The sequence below is a fragment of the Ursus arctos genome, unplaced genomic scaffold (genome assembly GCF_023065955.2).
Source record: "Ursus arctos isolate Adak ecotype North America unplaced genomic scaffold, UrsArc2.0 scaffold_10, whole genome shotgun sequence".
Taxonomy (NCBI): Eukaryota; Metazoa; Chordata; class Mammalia; order Carnivora; family Ursidae; genus Ursus; species Ursus arctos.
The window spans coordinates 26588161-26609666 of NW_026622764.1; the positions used below are offsets into that span (position 1 = coordinate 26588161).

Below are 21506 nucleotides of genomic sequence, written 5' to 3' on the forward strand. Positions count from 1 at the left end.
AACAATTGAAACTTCTAAAACAATTGTCCAACATATTTATAAGCTACATAAAACCCAAATACTACCACAAATAACATGACCAAACTTTGTCTGAATACTGTACTTCTGTCCTGGGCATCAAGCATTTATTTGCTTTTGCTCAGTCACTGCCCTCCCACCTGCAGTGATCCATGACCCGGATTCTCTCCATTTGTTCCACTACCCAGAGTCCAACACCCTTTAGCAAATGGCACCTCTTGCCTCTTTAAATCCCTGCATCACTGGGAAAACTAAAATTATGCTTTTCAAAAATCCTAGAGGGCCAATGTTATAGAGTTATATACTTTTATTTAAAGCACCCTTTTGTTTTAAGAGGTCCATGACTTCTACATTGTTTCCTGAGTAGAGTATTGGCAGAGATCAATAATCCAATAGAACAATCTTTGACATTGCACAGGCACCGCTCTTAATAACACTGCCTAGAACCGTGGTGGAAAGTAAAACTCAACATATTCATGATAAAAGTTTGAATCCTCTGCTCTTTCATCTGGGCTGCCAACATGCCATCCAGACTGAAAAAGACCCAGAAATCTGGGGGCCGCGGGAGCCATGGCCATGGCCCCGTCGACAAACACCAGAAGCACCCAGGAGGCCTGGGTGATGCTGGTGGCACACATCACCACAGGATCAACCAAGACAGATATCACCCAGCTTACTTTGGAGAAGCTGAGATGAGACATTCCCACTTGCAGAGGAACAAGAGCTTCCACCCAACTGTCAACCTTGATAAACTGTGGACCTTGGTCAGTGAGCAGACACATGGGTAAATGCTGGCAAAAACCAGACGAGAGCTGTTTCTATCATTGCTGTGGTACAATCGGGCTACTACACAGTTTGGGGAAAGGGCAAGCTCCCCAAATAGCCTGTCATCATGAAGACCAAATTCTTCAGTAAAAGAACTAAGGAGCAGATTAAGGGTGCCGGGGGAGGCTGAATCCTAGTAGCTTACAGCCAGGGGGAGAGAGGTTCATTAAATGCTAACAAGTGCTTTTCCAAAAAAAAAAAAAAAGAATCATCTGAACTCTGGGGCATCGAAGAAAGCTTTTCTCTTATGGAAGATGGATTTAGCATTTCAGTAGGTCTTCCGTAACTATAGCTCAGTTTTTATACAATGGAAAATTATATAAATTTGATAGAGTAAGCATTTTCAGATAATGGGAACTAATTTTTTCCATGTGTACTATTGCATCTTTTTTTTTTTTTTTAAAGATTTTATTTATTTATTCAACAGGATAGAGACAGCCAGCGAGAGAGGGAACACAAGCAGGGGGAGTGGGAGAGGAAGAAGCAGGCTCATAGCAGAGGAGCCTGATGTGAGGCTCGATCCCACAACGCCGGGATCACGCCCTGAGCCGAAGGCAGACGCTTAACCGCTGTGCCACCCAGGCGCCCCGCATCTTTTAATAGACCATAAAGTTGTAAGCACCATCTGTTAGTCTTGTAACAGACCCTCCTCAACCCCCAGCTAACTTGAATTCCATGTGACTTAATCCATGAATGGACATGTCATTTAAGCAAGCTAATCAAAGACCTTACCTGAAATTGACATATGAACTTGAGAAGTTCTGTTTCTACCAGGTTTGCTAATCTGAGAGAATATGAATCTGGGCTTTACAGTAGCCCAATATCCTGCCACTTAGAAAGAGTGTATGAACTCAAATGCATGTGTTCATATGAGGCAGAGGAGAGGAAGAGAGGACAGGAAGGAGAATAACAGAATAGGCTGGGAGGTGAGGGGAGAGGAGAAGAGCCCGTCCTGAGCTTTCAGCAGCTGTGTGTCCTTAATATCTCCATGCCTCTGTTTTCTCATATGTAAATCGGAGAAAGCAGTAATACCTCCAGCGTGTACTTATGGTGACAATTTAATGAATCCATATATGTCAAGTTTCAGTACTACTTGTCACATAGAAGTGGTCTCTCCGGGCACCCTCTCACCACGGCTTCCTGCACTCTCCTGGTCACTGCTCTCCTACTCCGCACTCAGCATTGACTCCTTCTACATACACCAACGGAAGTTAAAATCCTTAGCTCCTCACTTCAAAGGGAATTCACTGCTTAACAGCTTAATGCCATTTTGAGAATTTGTGTTTGTTACAGAAACAAAATAAAATAAAAACTGACAGAGTTAAGAACTTCATCTCGTCACAGATTTCAGTCCAGAATTTAGATGCAAACTTAGAGCAGTTATTTTCAAGTTGATATGATTAATATAATGGCAAAGCTAGCTTAATATTTCTGAGTAAAACGAAGAAGGAGAGAAATAAGGAAGGAGGGAGGGAGAGTTAAAGAGGGGGAAAAGAAAGAAGAAAGGAAGAGGGAGGGGAGGGAGGGGGAGGGGGAGAAGGGGGAGGGGATGGCAGGGAGGGAGTGAGTAAAACCACTCTCAGGAAAATCATGAAACTACATCAAAATTCACTGTAAAACAATCCCATTTCATATCCTATTAAGCTCCATAGGAAATGACATTTGCTACAGTAAGAAAAACAGATGGTGGAAGGAGAGAGGAAAATAAAATTCTTTGAAAACCGAGAATGAAAATGCCACTGCTAACACTTTGGGTCCCTCTGACGTGTTCATATATCAAGTTATAGCCTCCAAGACAGTCACTTTCTTCATCATATGCATGCCTTCCAGCCTAAAATAGTCCCACAGGGCTTCTAAAGTAAGACGTGTGTGGTGTTGGGGATGTGTGTTTGTGTGAGGTTGCGTGTGAGCTTGTGAGTGGGGCCAGGACAGGGAAGAGTGGGGGTCATTCAAGCCCACGAGACAGGCAACCCTGACCGGGACACTTTGCCAGCAGCACAGTGATTCATCTTCCTCTCAGGCACAAGTACATCAAGGCCTCTGTTTTGCTCTTAGTTCACATTTGTCCTCTTTAAACCAATGAGTCATAAGTTGGAAATATGTATGAAATAAGCAAGAAGAATATGTCACTGAGTTATTTCTGGTCGTTCAATATACACATCCTAGGACATCGTGCATTTGAAAGGCAAATTTTTTAATATGAGAGGTTTATACAAAGGAAACAGAATTGGTTCTGTAAGAAAAAAGAAAGTCAGGTGCAAGAAGAAATGGAGCCTGGTCAAACGATTAAGTTTAGGTGAAGAGAATCAAAATAGTTCTTTACGTTCTTAAAAGGATAATTTTCTTCCAAGGAAATTGCATAAATTCTTGGTCACTCGAATTAGCAGAGAAATATTCTTGCCAAAGTTGAGGGCTGGGAAACAAACGAGATGTGGTTTGCTGTAAAGCTGTTGCACTCCCCACAGCAAAAAATCAGCTTGATATGCGAACAGAATTCTTCCGTAATGCCTTCCCAGCCAAATCTAATTACCTGGGAAATCAGAGACTAAATGATTGAGTTTTATCATGAGAAAATAGAAACCGGAAGGCAGCCATATAAAATGCCTTGCCCAGTAATTACCAGTACAGGACCTTTTTCACTTACCCACTTGGTCAGTAGTTACCTGTCGGGCACCTGCCACGTGCCAGGTTGTAAGCATCCCCGGCGTTGAGGACAGAGCAGTGCACAGGCTGATGCTGCCCGTTTCCTCATGGACCTTAGGTTTCCCAGGGCAAATCATAATAGGAATAATATTTGTGACAGTCAGTGGTATGACTGTCTGGGCTTCCGGCAGGGAGTATGTGATAGAGACATGAAGATTTGAAATCGAGCTGAAATCCAAGTTGCTGAAGGATGAGAAGGTGTTGGCAAGAACATTCTAAGCAAAGAGAATATCATTGTCAATCCCTGTGGCTGGAAGGAATGGGGTTTCTGAGAAACTGAGAGAGGAGTGTTAATAAGAACATGGAAAGGGAGAAATAGAGACACAGGGCATGAGGCTGGAGAAGAACCGAGGTCGCATGCGGAAAACCTGCCAGGCCATGCTGAGGGCTATGGACTCGTTCCAAAGAATAATTACAAGGTACTGGAAGCAGGGGAGTGACACAATCAGATGTGCAGTTTTAAAGATAACCAGCTTTCATGGAAACAATGTGATAGGGAGATAAGGAGGGAAAAGAGAAAAATGTTTAGGGGCTATTATATGCCAACATCTTAATCCAAGATGATGGCTGTGGAGATAGGAAATGGAGGAAAGGTTGTGATAAATTGGGAAGGTTTTATCAATAAGACAGTGACTGTTTTCATGCCATGTAGAGCCAGATGAGAGAGAAAAAAGAAAGGAGAGGTGGGGTCTGTGGACCCTCCTCTGTGAATTATAAAGAAAGAGTTCCAGGGTGACTGGCTGGCTCAGTCAGAAGAGCACATGACTCTTGATCTTGGGGTCATGAGTTCAAGCCCCATGTTGGGTGTAGAGATTACTTAAAATCAAATGAATAAATAAACTTTAAAAAAACATTTAAAAAAGACTCACTCTCTGTGTCACATATATACCTATATACTTCTCCTAATTTTCCCACTCTTTTTGTTCCTTTCCCCACTACTTTATGTGAAGTGGTGGAATCTCTGGTTGGGGTCGTGGCAAAGCGAGGGGAAGAATGGAATCACCCAGGGAGTGTGGCCTGAGCTCGATGTAGTAACTGATAAGATTTGGGTTGTTTCCATTTTGGAAGGCAGTAGATACATCCTCGGTTTTATATGGAATAATTTATTATGTTACACGCAAGCAATTTTCTCTTTTGGACGTGTAAGTTTAGAAGGAAGCATGTGTTGATTTTAAGCAGCCAAAGGGTATATACTAATATAGACATATGTCACTTTTTTGGCTGCCCAGCATCTGACCTTCTTCTGTATATTTAGGAAATTTTATATCTTATAAATCTTGATGGGAGGCATATCCTACTGTAGAAGCAGAAGATGCCAGATACACAACTAACCCAGATGTTTTTGCAGCTAGCGATGGGCACATTTCCTACTCTGAGCCAATCAGATGTACCCACGATGTATTATAAATCAGAAATTAACAATGAAAAGAAGGAAGAGCTGAAAACATGCTCTGATGCTGGTAGCAGTGGCAGCGTCAGTACCTGCTTCTCGGGGACGGCAGAACCAGGGGACCCCCAGGAGCAGTGTAGGTGGGACGCACATCAAGGCACAGTTCTTAGCAGTAGAAACAATTGTATTTTCTCCCAATGTGCCTTAGGTTGTGGCTCTTGCCCCATCGAATGCAAACCTCTTTGTTCTGCCTTCCCAGTGATTCCGAGACTCTTATTATCCTTTCAATTTAATTCCTTTGCTCCATTTGTATCTGGCCTTTAACTAAAACCCTTAAGGCCTTAAGGAACACAGTAATAGTTCGCAACCCACTCATTGGACAGTTTAACGAACTGAAGAACATTTTCCAAATGTGGATGGTTGATTTAGTGGTCCATTATATGTTTCAGATGATCCGTTTCTTTATGTGACCTCTGTCCTCATTCAAGAGTCTCAGTTTTTATTGTTTGCCATGTTTGTCACTTCTTTAAATTTATAAAAACAGATCCCTTCCCCCCAATACACATGGGCCATTTCAGACATTTAAGAAAATGATGGGTAGAGGGGCGCCTGGGTGGCACAGCGGTTAAGTGTCTGCCTTCGGCTCAGGGCGTGATCCCGGCGTTATGGGATCGAGCCCCATATCAGGCTCCTCCGCTATGAGCCTACTTCTTCCTTTCCCACTCCCCCTGCTTGTGTTCCCTCTCTCGCTGGCTGTCTCTATCTCTGTCGAATAAATAAATAAAATCTTAAAAAAAAAAAAAAAAAGAAAATGATGGTTAGAGATTTGACTTTGAACTCCAAGGCAATAAATGTGACTCTTTTAGCTGGCATCTCCTTGATATTCCTGCCAACAGACATGCTTGCACTCACACTGCTGACATAGAAACTGGCCCCTTGCACCACCTGCCAGAACCCAGAAGGCACATGACTTCAGAAGGAGTATTAGCCAAAGGCAACACAGGCGCAGCGATGAAGGGAAAGATTTAATGTTACCACAAGCCAAAACGGAGAAGACCAAAAGTCCATGATTCCAGGCTCCAATTCCCACACATTCCTCAAGTGATTCTCTTTTGGTTTAAAGAAAAATCCACCAGGCAACTGGACATGCTCCTCCACCAGGAGTCTAGCCGAGACTGATACTCCTGCAAGCATTATCACAAAAGGGGTCGATGTCCCAGCGACTCCTCCAACATGACCTTGTGTTGTTGAGAATACTCATCCTCCTCTCCATTCTTAGCAGGGCAGCCTCTGAATGGATTTGGCAAAGATCCATGACAAAGTTCAGCTCTCTATTTTAAAAGGCAACCTCTTACTCTTCGCAGCCAAATTTATTTCATTTTCTTCTGAACTATAGAAAGCTCCTGATACTCCACTAGTTTTAGCTCCAATGTCTACTCAGTGTCAGAGCCATTAGAAGACTCCACTCTGATGTCACAGTTAATGGCATTGGCATTGCTGGGGCTCACGACAGCAACAGGAATGAATTGACAGTAAAGACTGCTGGCTAAGTGGGGCCACCCCGCTGGAAGAAATATTTACAAGAATAGGGGCTCTGACTTTTTAATTCTATATCTAACCCTCCCAGCCTAGGTGATTTCTGATTCTCTGGTCCCATGACTTCAGCTGTGATCTGACAACACCAAATGTATATTTCAAGCATGGATTTCACCCTTACACTCCAGAATCATATACCCACCTGCTTACTTGACATACGCACTTCAATTCTGACAGGTAGGTCAAGCTTAAAACGAACAAAACCAAGGCTTGATTACCCCAACACCTTCCCTCAATCTGTTTCTCCCCTAGTAATCCCCACCTCAATTAATGGTAGCTCCACTCTACCAGTTGTTCAGCCCAAAAATTTAGAGTTATCCTGGACTTCTTTCTTATTCTCAAGCTTCACATCCAAACCTTCAAGAAATCCTGTCAATTCTGTCATTGAACTAGATCCAAAATTTTACCAGTGCCTATCATCTGTCCCACCGTCACCCTAGTACAAACTGTCATCACTGCTCAGAGGACTCATTTCAGTAACTCCTTAATTGGTCTTTATGATTTAATTTGTACCCCCCCCCACCTTCACTAAAGTCATTCAATTTTCCCTTAGCAAGGTTAAACCTCAAGATGTAAGTTCTTACAGATCGAAAGTCTCTTGTGGTTTTTCATCTCACTCAGAATACAATCTGAAGTTTTTCTCATGATTGGCAAAGCTTTCTTTGCTATGGTCCTTACTTTCCTCACTCACTCCATACCCTCTCATTCCCCTCTCTCCTTCTTCTCACTCCAGACACATCGGCCTTCTTGTTTTTTCTTGTACATACCAGGCATCCTCCTACTTGACATTCTTTGTGTATTGCTGTTTCACCTTCCTGAAATGCCCACCTCCAAATTATAACCTGTAACTTCCGTTACTTCTTTCAGGACCTTTCCTGACCCCTACATTTTTAGTATATGTGCTGCCAAAGCAAGCACTCCTGGCCCCTACGTAAAATTGCCTCTCCATTGAGTAACTTTGTACAGCCTCATTACGCTCTATTTTCCTTCATCCCACGTATCCCCATGTTTTTGCTTATGTGTTTATTTTCTGCTGTCTCCCACAGGTCTTATTTCATGTAAACAAATTCTGCTTATTTGGTTCACTGCTGCATCCTAACATCTATGAAAATGTCTATCCATAATAAGCCCTTACTCGATATTTATTGAATAAATAAAGAATGGAGATCTAAGAAGGGATCCCTGAAGGAACATTCATATTTGAGGATTTGGGGAATAATAATAAGAGAAGCTTGTAAAGAAAACTGAGTAGTTTCCAAAGAGGGGAAATATAAACCGGAAGAGTTCAGTGGCCTAGCTGAAGCCACAGGAAGCAACTGTGTCCAGCTAGAGGAAGTGGTTAACACTTGAAAATGCTATCGGTGAGATACTAGTGCAGTACGAGAAGAATGGAGAGAGACTATTAAAGAGTCAGGGTGAAGCAAAACGAGAGTTTCAAAAAGGAGACAATGATCAACCCTATCAAACCTTGTTTATAAATTAAGTACATCAAATGCTCATTGGGTTTAAAAAACAAAGATTTTTGTAACTTTAAAAGAGCGGTAAGTGAAGCGGTAAAAATAAGAATCTAACTGCAGTGGTCATAATAAGCTTCAAGGAAAGAGAGAAAAGAAATAATGAGTACAGAAAATTTTCTGTAAAACGAAACAGAATTGAAGGAGTTGGAACAGGATGTATGGTCCCATGGGACATTTTTCTTTTTTTTCATGCAAATTTTATTACATCTTTGTCTGCAGGTGACAATAATCTTGTAAACAAAGAAAATTAATTAATGCAGTAAAAAAGAGGGAATAGTAGAAATAATATTTTGAGTATTGGATTCCATTTTCCCTTGCCTACTCAAAGACATCATTCTTATCCTTGTCCTTGTCTGAAGACATACATTTTTAATTCACTAAAAAATTCAAACTATCTTGCTCTTAGTATGCCTTTTCTCTTTTTACAGTATGTAAACAATTGTAAATCTTGTACACAACTAGATTAGACCAATGTATAACCGGGTTCAGACACTAAGCATATACTAAGCGTGCTGATATTTTCAGTTTCGAAGAAATTTTAAAAGAAATTTTAATTTTAAAGAAATGCTCCCTATGGGCGCCTGGGTGGCTCAGTCTATTAAGCATCTGCCCTCGGCTCAGGTCATGATTCTGGAGTCCTGGGATTGAGCCCCGAGTTGGGCTGCCTGCTCAGTGGGGAGTCTGCTTCTCCCTCTCCCTCTGCCCCTCTACCTGCTTGTGTTCTCTCTTTCACTTTCAAATTAATAAATAAAATATTTTTTTAAAAGAGAAAGAAATGCTCCCTATGACATTGCATTGATTTTATAATCTGCTAAAAGGTCGTGACTGAAAAACACCAACCCAGTGTCTGACAATAAAAAGTGAATGGCTGATGCAGGGGGAAAGACAAAAATCTTTGAAAATGAGGAGGTCAAGGATTTGAGAGACCAGGGTGATGGAAATACACTCAGTAGAGGCGTATTGAAATCACCAAGAGTTTGGCAGGATTAATGTTAACAAAGGAGAAGGAATGAGCCAAGTGCTAAATCTGGAAGAATTGAGGTGATGTAGCCCAAATGTCTCTGGATGGCTGCCACAAAGAGGCAGGCTGGGCGGCAGGACCTATTTGTGTCAGCTTCCATGGAGCTGGGTATTCTCACTCTGTCTACCACACCTGGGCGATCACATAGCTCCTACCACCCTAATTATCAATTTTATATTAATGGCTCAAAATACACATCTCCAGTGTTGCTCTGTCCTCTGAACCCCAGACTCAGAACCATCCACTTAAATGACATCTTCACTGACTCTCCCACAAGCTCCCAAATTAAATACATCGAAAGTTAAAGCAATCACTTATTCCTAACTGCTTGAGAAAGAAATATCAACGCCAACCTTAATTTCTTGATCTCTCTCATCCCACATGTCCATAAATCATAAATCCTTTATATCCCTCAGATCTGCCCATTTCTCCACACTTTTTTGTCACAACTTTACTTCAGGAGCCCATCATTTCTTGCCTGGGTCTCTGCAGCAACTTCCTTATGAGTACCTGTCTCCTCTCTTCCCCTGGTTTCCATGAGGAAGATTGATTAGAGAGGTCCACTTATTGGATGTTTCTTTTTGTTATTATTATTCTTGCCACCCAGTTTTTCAGTATTTCCAGTTTAAAAAAAGAATTGCCCTATTGTGTGAAGCTTGGGGACAGCAGCACCCACTTCCTATCATAGCAACTAAATGAGGACAGATTTTTTTTTTCTCCCCATCTTCCAGTACCTAAAGCATGGGCGTGTTTAGTGTTGGCCAATTTGACACTTGCACTCAGGACTTTGAATATGGAATGAATAATGGGAAGGGACAGTTAGCTATGGCATTCAAACATAGAACTGTTCAGGGGCCAGAATGTCAGTGGGGCCAGAGGTGAGAATGGTACTTTCTTCAGCAAGGCCAGTGTTAGCAGTAACATGCCAACCTGACTGTTATAACACATCACATTGGCTATGGCCCCAACTAACTAGACGCCATTGGTTTCCACACATTTTCTGGATCTGGTTCTCCAACTATCCTGTTGATTCTATAAATATTCCCAAACCTGTATGAAACATTCTCTTCTGCTTGAGCTAGCCAAAGTCATTTTCTATTGCTTACAATGAAAATTCTGACCATCACAGACCAGCTAAGAAGTTGCTGCAATAATTTAGGAAAAAAGAGGACAGTGGCCTGAATTAAAGCAAAGGTAAAGGATGATGGAAAGTAGGGGAGAGGGTAGAAAAATAGGAGCTAAAATTCATAGGAATTTATTGGATTTGGGGATAAGGAGAAGAAAGTGTCACCAAAGATGGTTTTTAGCCTGGGTAAATGAGGTGTAGTCAGTACTTCCAAACACAACAAAGAATAGAGAAATAATAATAATAAAGGAGTTAGGCAGATGGGAGAAGAGCAGATTTGTGGTGGTGGGAGTAATTACTGTTTTATAAAAGTTGAGTTTGAGACTATAAGACGACATTATGGGAGACATAGAGCAGACAGATGGATAGAAGTATGAATCTGTGGGAAAATGTCAAGGATAAAGATAGAGGACTGAAGTCACCAGGAACTGAAATCAGGAGAGGAAATGAGATCACTCTGGAAGAGTTTACAGCATAAGAACAGTGGGTCGAGGATGGACATCTGGAGAATGCCATAATTTAAGAGATGAGCTTAGGAAGAAAAGACTAGAAAATAAATCACGTCATAATGGACCACAGTTCCTTTCCTGATGAGATGGTATGACTTTAATTATGCTTTCTAGTTTCCTTGGACATGTAGAGCCCCTTGAAGACAATTTTCTTGTCTTCGTCAGCTCCTTCTCAATGAGCAATGGATTTCAAATAATTAGTACCTGCCTCGAGTTTCTACCCCAAGATCCAAGCCCTACATTCTTTGCTGGTAACTTCTACCTGCAAAGTCTGAAGAATAACAAACCCCTCTACATTTTAGACAATCCTTTCAGAGGGCAAATCTTGAAAACTAACACAGTGAAGGGACCAGCTGTCACTCCCACTCCCACATAGATCTCTTATATATGCAGGGGTTCTCCATTCTCCCCCAGGCCCACCCAAAGTGTATAGGTTCTAAAGAAGCAGAGCCCTATTCCATCCATCTAGTTAGGTTCTACTTGACCAACAAGGGATTCTATCACCTCCTCCTTCAATTTTTAACTTTATTTTTTATCTTTGTTACCTCATACCAAACCAATATCATTGGTTAAAGATGCAGACTATGATGACATAAAAAAATTGCCTACAGTTATGTAGTCTCCTTTCTATCTTTCTCTTGGTTTCCAGTGGCCTTCTAGTATTTAACTGATGTCGCAACACAGCCAGCTTTCACTGATGTACAGGAAGTGGTAAGAAGGAAAATTAACCTATGTTCAATTCCTCCCTCTCCCCCTTGCCTTGGGGTGGAGGGAGGATGAAGTAGGAGTTGTGTTCTATAGACCTCTGATGGTTAGTTTTACATGTCCAACTGACTGGAATAAGAGATATTCAGATAACAAATAAAACATGACTTCTGGGTGTATCCGTGAGGGTGTTTCCAGAAGAGATTAGCAATTGAATCAGTGGACTGCATAAAGAAGATCACCCTCATAGTACAGATGGACACCATCCAATCTGTAAGGGCCTGAATAGAACGAAAAAGTGGAGGTAGGACAAATTTGCTTTCTGTTTGAGCTGAGATACACATTTTCACTCCTGGTTGTCAGGCCTTTGGACTCAGACTGTGACTCTCACCATTGCCCACCCTTGGTTCTCAAGTCTTCAAGTTTGGACTGGGACTATACCACTGGCTTTCCTGGGCCTCCAGCTTGCAGATGGCAGATTGCAGGACTTCTTAGCCTCCATAATTGGCTCACTGGCTCATGTGAGCCAATCCCTCATAACAAATCTCTTTCTACGTATCTGTATATCTCCTCTTGGTTCTGTTTCTCTGGAGAACCTTGACTAATACAAGGACCATGATAGGACAGAGATTTCCTAACAAGTGACAACCCAAGCATAAATTCATATGACTGTGCTGAGATTCAGATAAAGCAAACCCATATGAGAATATCGAGTTCAGAGTAGTCAGAGATTAATATCAAGTTGAAGTCACAAAGGCAAGAGTTTAGGTTAGAAACAAGAAGACTGGAGGAGAGAGGAGTCCTGAGGATTGTCGCAAAACTAGGAAAATGTTTATAATTTATATAAGAATATATAGTAAGGTTTGCTTAAAAGTCAAGGAATGGGAAATAGCTCTGGAAATAACTCTGGAGAGTATAGGCAGAAGAAGAGGAAGCAAAAGGATTGAGCAGAAGCTCTTTGAAAGTTACATAAAAAAACTTAAGTAATGAGAGAGGAACTTTAAGAAGGCCAAGAAAGAAAATAAAGAGAAGAAAGGAAGTTCGTATCAACTGACACCAATGGAGAGAGACTGAATAAGTTAAGAACTAAAGTAAGTCCATTGATTTGGCTATGGCAAGCCACTTATGTCCTTGTGAATAGCTGTTTCTGTACAATGATGAGGATGGAAAGCAGAAACCAGGGGGTTGTCAAGTAAATGAGAGAAGAGGAATTGCAGAGACCAAGCAAACATTACATTTTCAACTACTGTAGTGATAAAAAGAAAAATAGTGAAATGATAGCTAGAAGAAGACAGACACCATGAAGGGAGGTTTGTTTCTTTTCTTTTCTTCCCAGAAAGGGATTTGAGCTTTGAATGTTTTTCTGTTACATGACAAACATAATATTCAACCTGAATTGCTTAAACAACAAAGGGAATTTACTGACTCTTTAAGCAAAATGATCCAGAAGGAGAGTTAGCTTCAGAAGTGGATTGATAAAAGTTTCTGCTTCTCTGGTAAGAACAAGTCACTAGAGTCAGTAGTGGGGTAAACTTCCCTGGAGCCTCATGATTTGCCCAATCAGAGATTGTTAGTGAGATGAAGGGAAAGTTGGCATTAGACACAAGGAAAAAACCAAAGGTCATTCCTCTCTAGTGTACACCTTTGCTTACAACAAGTCAAGCAGAGAAAGACAATTATCATATGGTTTCTCTCATCTATGGAACACAAGAACTAGGAAGATCGGTAGGAGAAGAAAGGGATAAAGAAAGGAGGGGGTAATCAGAAGCATGAGAGACTATGGACTCTGAAAAACAAACTGAGGGCTTCAGAGGGGAGGGGGTGGGGGAATGGGATAGGCTGATGATGGGTAGTAAGGAGGGCACATATTGCATGGTGCACTGGGTGTTACACGCAACTAATGAATCATCGAACTTTACATCAAAAACCAGGGATGTACTGTATGGTGAATAACATAATATAATAAAACTATTATTATGAAAAAAAAACCAATATCCAACATCCAAACACACCTTTCATCCCAGATACACGCTTCCAAAAATGCCTGTGCCTACGTGAAATATACTCCTCCCTCCCCAAATGGAGTGAACTCAAAATCCTTTCCAGTTATTGTGTCTAGGACAAGCCCAGGAACAGTGTTCTCCAAGAACACAACTAGTAGTAAAATTGAGACGTTATCCATCACACACTATCTAACATTTATTAATGAAAGGAGAACATGATAGTTATAATAAAACCTCCCACTTGAGAAAAAGAAGAATTGAAATCAGCAGTGCTCTCTAGCCATTGCTAAATGGAACGGTTTCTAGGACAGCTCTCTGGGGGAATTTCCTTGTCCATCCCCCACCCCACTGCAACATCAGAGACAGACAATGGTATGGCTGCTGTGTCTGACCTGACTACTTTATGATAGTGTGAATTTGGGGTCTAGGGTTGAGCAGATAATGGGCTATTTTTAGCCAGATTTGGTTAGGTTTTATGAGAAATACTGTTGTCATAGGAGCTTAAGATATATTCTTATCTGTTTGTTTCTAGCACATATCAGGGGCTACTAGTTAAAGCCATAGATGTTATCTAGTAAGAACTGCTAAACCCAGACCTGGGCCTAGAAATTTCTGTTTCCTACTAGGCCAGCACTGGTTTCTACCATACTCCTAGTCCTCAGAATAACAGTTTCCACCCCAAATCATATAACTGACAAGGAAAATATAATGTATTCCTTGGCCCCCATGGCTACATCTCAGGTATTTCACCAAAACAGGAGTGACTTTTACTTTTGACAGACAGTGAAGCCTCAACAGAGGAACCGGGAAGAAGATCGAAAAATCAGTCCCTTTCTGACCCTAAATTTATCTCTTGTTAAGTTCTCTCCCTGCTTTTGCTTATATTAACCTCAGCTTGGGGCCAGAAATTAAGTATGCCAACCCTACGAGAAACCAGAAAACCAGAGCCTAAGTCATTTTTTATAACAGTCTATAGGCAGAAGACCCTCCTTAACAAAACCTATTTTCTCTCCTCTCAACCTTCAGAGGCCTAATTTCAGAAGCAGATCTTGTTGTCATAGGACATTACTGAACATTAAAAAAAAAGACTTCAACACACTTCAGCATTCTGACCTTTCTTATATGATCTGTATCCCAAAGACCAGCAGGCCATGGTTTGGAAAACTCCTTTGTAACTACAGAGAGAAAGCCAACTCTCCAGTACAAGACAGAGCAGTTCTCTTTTCACTCCTTCCTTGGTTCAGCCAGTTCCACATTTTTACTCACAACACCTGATTTTCTATTGCTGAGGTCAAGATTAGTCAAGTTCAGTAAGACTCATTACGTTGCAAGCATAAAGAGTTTGGGTTTTTGCTTGTGTGGTTGGTTGGTTTTTGTATGGTTATCTCATGCATTAGAAAAAGTCCAAGACAGTAGAGTCTTTAGGTACTTTTTGATCAGGTCTCCGTTCCTCTGCCTCTCTCTTGAGTCCGCTCATCTCTGCAGGAACTCCATCCCTGGCTGGCTGGTTTAGTGATGAGAGATATGTAGGTTTCACATCTGCATATCACAGACACCTTGAATTCCCACAACATTCTCTGGAATTCAATTAGATCTGCAATTGTCATGAATCTACTACTGAACAATTCTCTAGGTCCAGGAGGACAACATGAGCTGAATAATCAAACCTTGGCAACATTCTCCATAACTGAGTTCTTCCACTCAAAGTTGCCTAGACTCTCAAAATCAGAAATTAGAAGATGGAAGTTGTAATAAAACTACAAATTTGGGGAGCAATTAAGTAATGCCACTATAATATTAAAAAAGGAAAAACTGAACACATAGTAAAACAGGATTTATTCAAAGGAGGAAGATCTTGTCATTGAAAGAAGAGATAAATCAAAAGTTAAGTGGGAAGGATTACCTTCAGGTAGGAGAAAGGCACCTTATACTGCAGCACATTAGCTAATTAATAATCCTGATTGTATTTTACATGAAGCATCCCCGCTGCCTACATTTCCAAAGCCAAACTGTCTTGCCTGGAAACAGACTTATCTTGGATTTTATTTCAACTGAAATTTTTAAGATAATTGTAGATTCACATGCAATTGTAAGATAAATAAAGAAAATAAATAAATAAATAAATAAATAAATAAATAAATAAATAAATAAAAAATCACAAAAAGCTGTGGTGTATACTTTACCTTGTTCCCCTAACAGTAACATTTTTATAAAAACTATAGTAGAATACAGTAGACAAGATATTTACATTGATACAACCCACCACCTCTCTTGGATTTTTAAACCAATTTGAAGACAATGTAACTGATTCCTACTTCAGAACTGGAGAGCATAAAGTTCACTTGAAGATGTTTTTGTCTGACAGCCTTTATCGCTTTTGAGGAAAGATGGCCTTTAGACAATCAAGTATACTGGGAAAAATGGGGAAGAAGATTATGGTGAATCATACTGAAAAAAATCAGTATTTTTCAAGAAATTATTTTGCATACATAGTAGTCCATATTAAGACACTAATGATCTCTCTCTCTCTCTTTATATATATATATATATATATATATATATATATATATAGTGCTTTTCTAGTAATAAGCCTGAGAAAATGTGATAAAAGCAATTATAATAGCATTTCAGCATGGGCTGGCTCTAAATCAAGGCGATTAAAACAGATTATTTCCAAGTTTTCGTTATTTGTAATTACTTATAATTACTTTGCCTTGCTTAAAATTTCTTTAATCATGTAGTCCAAATTCATTAAAAATACCATTGTATTTTAGCGCCAAAATAAATGCAAAGGGTGAAACAAAAAGTCTACCAGAAATGAAGTTTGGCAAAACAATCTTTAAAAAAAAAAAGAAGAAACAAATGACAAATGACATTTTTCATCCAATGTAGCAAAGGATTCTGCAGAAAGTTTTATGTTGCTTCATCAAAGGATCTGAATGCATTTATAGAAATATATAGTCTAGGGCTAGAATTTTTGAATAAAATATTATCTTTTAACAGTACTTGGAACAAAAGAAGTCCTAACTTCTTATTAATTTTATACTATCCCAATTTTGTATCTTTAAAATCCATTTCTAAGTTAATTGTATTCAATCAAAAGTATTTATTGAGACCTATTATATGACTAGATATGACCTATTGAGACCTGTTCTATAGCTCTGCCTGGATTCTGGGAATCTACTGGAAAACAAAACAGACATAGTTCTCCTGATCATTAGCTTACCTGTAGGAAAAAAAAGCAAAAAGTTTTAGGGAAAAACAAAAGTTTTCTCTCCAAAATTTCTCAAATATGAAAGAGTATTTGAGCAAAACTTTATATCTATTAGGAGAGACCCTTCTGTTATGATCATTTAACCATTCTTCTGAATGGTTAACTCCCAGGGTTCATGAGGCTCATTAAAGCACATATAGGGGTGCCTGGGTGGCTCAGTCAGTTAAGTGTCTGCCTTCAGCTCAGGTCATGATCTCAGGGTCCTGGGTTCAAGTCCTGCATCAGACGTCTTGCTCCATGGGGAGCCTTGCTTCTCCCTCTTCCTCTGCAGCTCCCCCTGCTTGTGCTCTCTCTCTCTCTGACAACTAAATAAATAAAATCTTTTTAAAAAATTTTTAAAAATAAAGCACATATCATTGCCTCAAAGCCCACTCCGTGAGATTCTGGGTGATTTTTTCCAGAAACCTTAGAACAGCGACCTTTCTAAGAAGAAGTTGCAGTTGAATCCTGGAGTCCCTCTGCTTTTCCAACATCTATTTGGCATGTTGCTGAACCAAAGGTGACAGTCAAGCTTTTCCTGTAGTTTCTCTCCCAAAATCATTTAGGAAAATAACAGATTTAACTGACATATAAAGAGAGGAAGACCTATAAAAAGTTTTACATTCAAGCAAAGCATCCATTCAGACTAAATACTGCATTCAGATTTTATAGGCCTTTAGCTAACGTAATGGCTGTGATTTTTTTTTTTCCTTACAGACCATTTTATTCAATGTAAGACTCCAGCCTAAACCATCTCTCTGGCCTATCTTCCTCAGCTGGCCCTTTCTTTTCTTTATCCAACCCTCTGTGCAACCCCTGATGTTTCTCACCCTCTTTAGCCTCCTGTCCAAACTCAGTTATAGGCCTGCCTTTGCATCATGCAGATTTATCAACTCCTGCATCATCCCGCTCCTTTAAAATACGATCATGGCTCTCAACAGCAAATCTGCCCCTCCACTATTGTATCATGGGTATTTTGAGAGAGAGAGATCTGTAGTTGACATGAAACAGTTGCTCGATTATACTTCTAGGTGAAACAAGTGAAAATAAGCCTCATATTTCTAGAGAGAGGCATCGGCTGACTGAGGCAGAGGCCGTGGAGAGCAGGCATTTCTCTCCGGTGAAGAGACTTCAGAAGAAACACATGAAAGACATCAGAGGACAGTAAAATAAGTTTAAATTTGCCTTTACCATGATCCCTGCCACTCCACTGTTTTTTGAACACTGTGTGTCTCAAGTGGGAAGTAGGACTAGAAAAGCATCAGTCATTCTGGCTGGCAGCCCCTCAGAGTGTGGGAGGTGAAGACATGACAGCCCCACACCGCATAGAAGAGAACGAATGCAGAACAGAGGAGGGGTGCTAGCAAGACTCGTGCTTAAGTCAGCGCCGGGCATGGCTACAAATAACAGACAACCCAACAAACAACGCCTAAAGGGAGGGGTGAGTGTCTCTCAGATAATAAGAATCCCACTGCCCTAGGCATCAGGATGTCACTCTTTTTGTCTTCTGTCATTTTGTAGCATACAACTTTCATCCTCATGGTCACAAGACAGCTGCTAAGTCTCTCAGCATTGCAGACAAAGAAAAAGAAGGGCGCAAGCAGAAGGGTAAAATCTCCTTCCTGACATGGCTTTGCCTTTTTCTTTGACAAGAAAAGGAGGGACAGTCTCCCTCAGAGTTTCCCTCACCATTTCCTTGCCCACCATCACGTTACATCATCACTCTGGCTTATAAGAGGTGGGATTGCGAGCACTGTTTTTTTCCTTAGATTTTGTAGTAGAGGTAGTCAGTAGAAAAGGAGTTTGGAAAGGGTATTGAGAGGGTCAACTTATCTGCACAACCAGAGTAGAGGGGAATAAGAACCCTTCCCCATTTTGAAGATCCAAGGAAAGAAGAGCACAGTGTAATATGCTCATCAGAAAGGCAAATTCACCTCAAGGATTCACATGCTTACTCAGGAACAATAATTTAATGTTTCAGTGATATCAAATAAGATGAAGAGTTTTTACTATCAAAGTTACTTGAGAAGTTTCCAGTGTCGATATGGTATCTACCCAAATATAATATAGTTATTATATACCCAAATATATGCCCAACAGAATAAATACCCAAATTAATATATATTTATTATATATTTAGATATAGATAATATATATATATATCAAGTTTGTGTGAGCATGTGCATGTGTGTACAGAAGAAAGAGGGGGAAGGGGAGAAGGAGGAGAAAGAAAAGAAGGAGTCAACTCTTTGAACTTGCTCACTGACAAGAGAACCTGGAACTGTATTTTGAATACTTCCAGAAGTATTAGGAAATAAGAATATGAAACTGGGCTATAGTCCATACAAGTTAATCTGAGAACTTAAAAGAATTAATGGATTATGGTTTTACATAAATAACCACATTATCTCCAACCTACAGCAGGGTTGGTCACATATTTGTTGATTAAGTAAATTCCTTTAAAAAGATTTTTTTAAAAAAGGTCAGGCTCAAAGAATTTTTCCAGAAATTTTCAGATAGATGCAACAGACTACTGATGCGTATGGGTTGCTAGATATGTGTTAATATGCATTCCAATAATGTAGTCCAAATAGTTTGAAACTCGTCCTTGTTTCAATATTTATTTTTTTCTATTTAGGTTATATGAATCAAAGCACCAAGACAAAATTAACCAAAGTAGGGATAAAATGTGTTATATTAAAATATATGATTTCTGATGTTACTTTCTGCTTTTGAAAGAACACCAATAATATTCCCATCACTCTAAACATATATTTTTACAGGAGAAATTGTTCCAGTTTCTCTTAGGTTCTGGTTATTTCAAAAGCTCTAAATTTGATTTTGAATACTGGTACTGCCATAATGCTAACATCTTTTTTTTTTTTAAGACTTTATTTATTTATTTATTTGAGAGAGAGAGAGAAAGAGTGAGAGGGAGAGAGAGAAGGAGCAGGGGGAAGGGCAGAGGGAGCTGGAGAAGCAGACTCCCCACTGAGCAAGGAGCCCGACGTGGGGCTCAATCCCGGGACTCCAAAATTATGACCCAAGCCAAAGGCAAACGCTTAACCGACTGAGCCACCCAGGTGTCCCCACCCTTTTAATAAAGACATACATATAATAGTGGATTGGGACATGCTAACAATGAAGTTTCACATGAATATTCTGGAGAATTATCACTCACAGAGAACTGGAGAAGAAATATATAGATAGTTTTGTAACCCTGCTCTATTAGGTGAAGGGAGGGATTGATTTTGTTACCTGAATTACCTAGGCCCTTCAAAAGCAAAATAAATAAATACATAAATAAATAAAAGGCTCAATTAATTTTCCTTGAGCCAGTTGAAAAGTAAAAGCATTGGGGCATCTGGCTGGCTCAGTCAGTGGAGCATACAATTCTCAGTCTCTAGGTTGTGGGTGAGAGCCCCATGCTGGGTATAGAAATTAATTAAATAAATCTTTTTTAAAAAGAAAGAAAAAGAAAATCATTAAATGGGAATATCTCAATTTTGAGTATTTTTCAAAAGTATTCTCAATAGTTTAATAATTATGAACAATAATTCATAAATCTAATAATTCCACTCCTAAGAGTCTATCTTAAGGAAGTATCCTAAAATGCTGGTACATCAATTTATAAACACATTTACTTCAGCATTTATTTTTTTTATTTATTCATTTAAACGCATATTAATCAAAGACTAAAAACCTGGGACTGTTGTTCTACCCATCAGAGATATAGCGGTAAACAAAAAATTTGTCCTTGTGGAATTCCATTCTAGTTGAGGGTGGGAGACATAGTTATAAAGAAACAAAGAAATTTTCAAAGTGTGTTAGATGGTGAAAAATACTATGGAGAAGAATAGAAGGAAATAATAAAACTGGGAGGGTGTAGGGAGATTCTCTGTGTTGATTGAAGTTTTAGTGTTGATTGAAAAAAGAAGTAGGGGGCTCCTGGGTGGCTCAGTCAGTTAAGCATCTGCCCTCAGCTAGGTTATGATCCCAGGACTGCATGGGGCTCCTTGCTCATCAGGGGGCCTTCTTCTCCCTCTCTCTCTACCCCTATCCCTGACTCGTGTGCTCTCCCTCTCTCTCTCTCTCAAATAAATAAATAAAATCATAAATAAATAAATAAATAAATAAATAAATAAATAAATAAATAAGAAATAAAGGAGTGAGAAGGCAAAGTTCAAGTAAAGGCTGAGGAGGTGAGAGGACCAGCCATTAAGCTTTCTAGGAAGACCATTCCTGGCAGAGGACGTGCTGGGAAGGCTGGAGGTACAATAAGATTGTCAAGTTCAGCGAACAGGGAAGAGTCCAGTAGAGCTGGGGTAAAATGAAGAGAGGCAGAATCGGAGAAGATGAACTCAGGGAGGTATCTGGACACCATATCATGAAGGGCCTCTTGAACCATCATTAGGACTTGGAATCATAATTACAAGTTTGGTTATAAGTGACTCTCTAAATGAAATGAATAGTACATTAAGGAAGAGTTAATATTTCTTCAGGATGCTGGGCTATAACATAGATATTAAAAATACATGTATAAATATTTCTTAAGGACATTCCAAAACCTTGTGATAGGATGTTAAGGTGAACAGAGCACCATATAACATTGTACAAGTACTCTGGTTTCAAGTATCTTTTAAAAGGCTGGAGAAAATCATGGAAGGAAATGTATTTACATGTGAAATAGCAAGTAGCAAAACTATGGATGTTTTGTTTACATTAGTTTATTTTTCCCCCAACCATCTTTCAACAGGCACCTAGAACTTTCATAACCAGAAAGTAATTACAGTGAACTTCTTTTAATTAAATGAATATTTTACAAAGGGTGAGACCCAAG

General features: G+C 39.8%; 1 pseudogene; it reads left to right on the forward strand.

Moving 5' to 3' along the window:
• Positions 1 to 539: 539 nt before the first annotated feature.
• Positions 540 to 1129, forward strand: LOC113251123 (60S ribosomal protein L27a-like; annotated as a pseudogene).
• The last annotated feature ends 20377 nt before the right edge of the window (positions 1130 to 21506 follow it).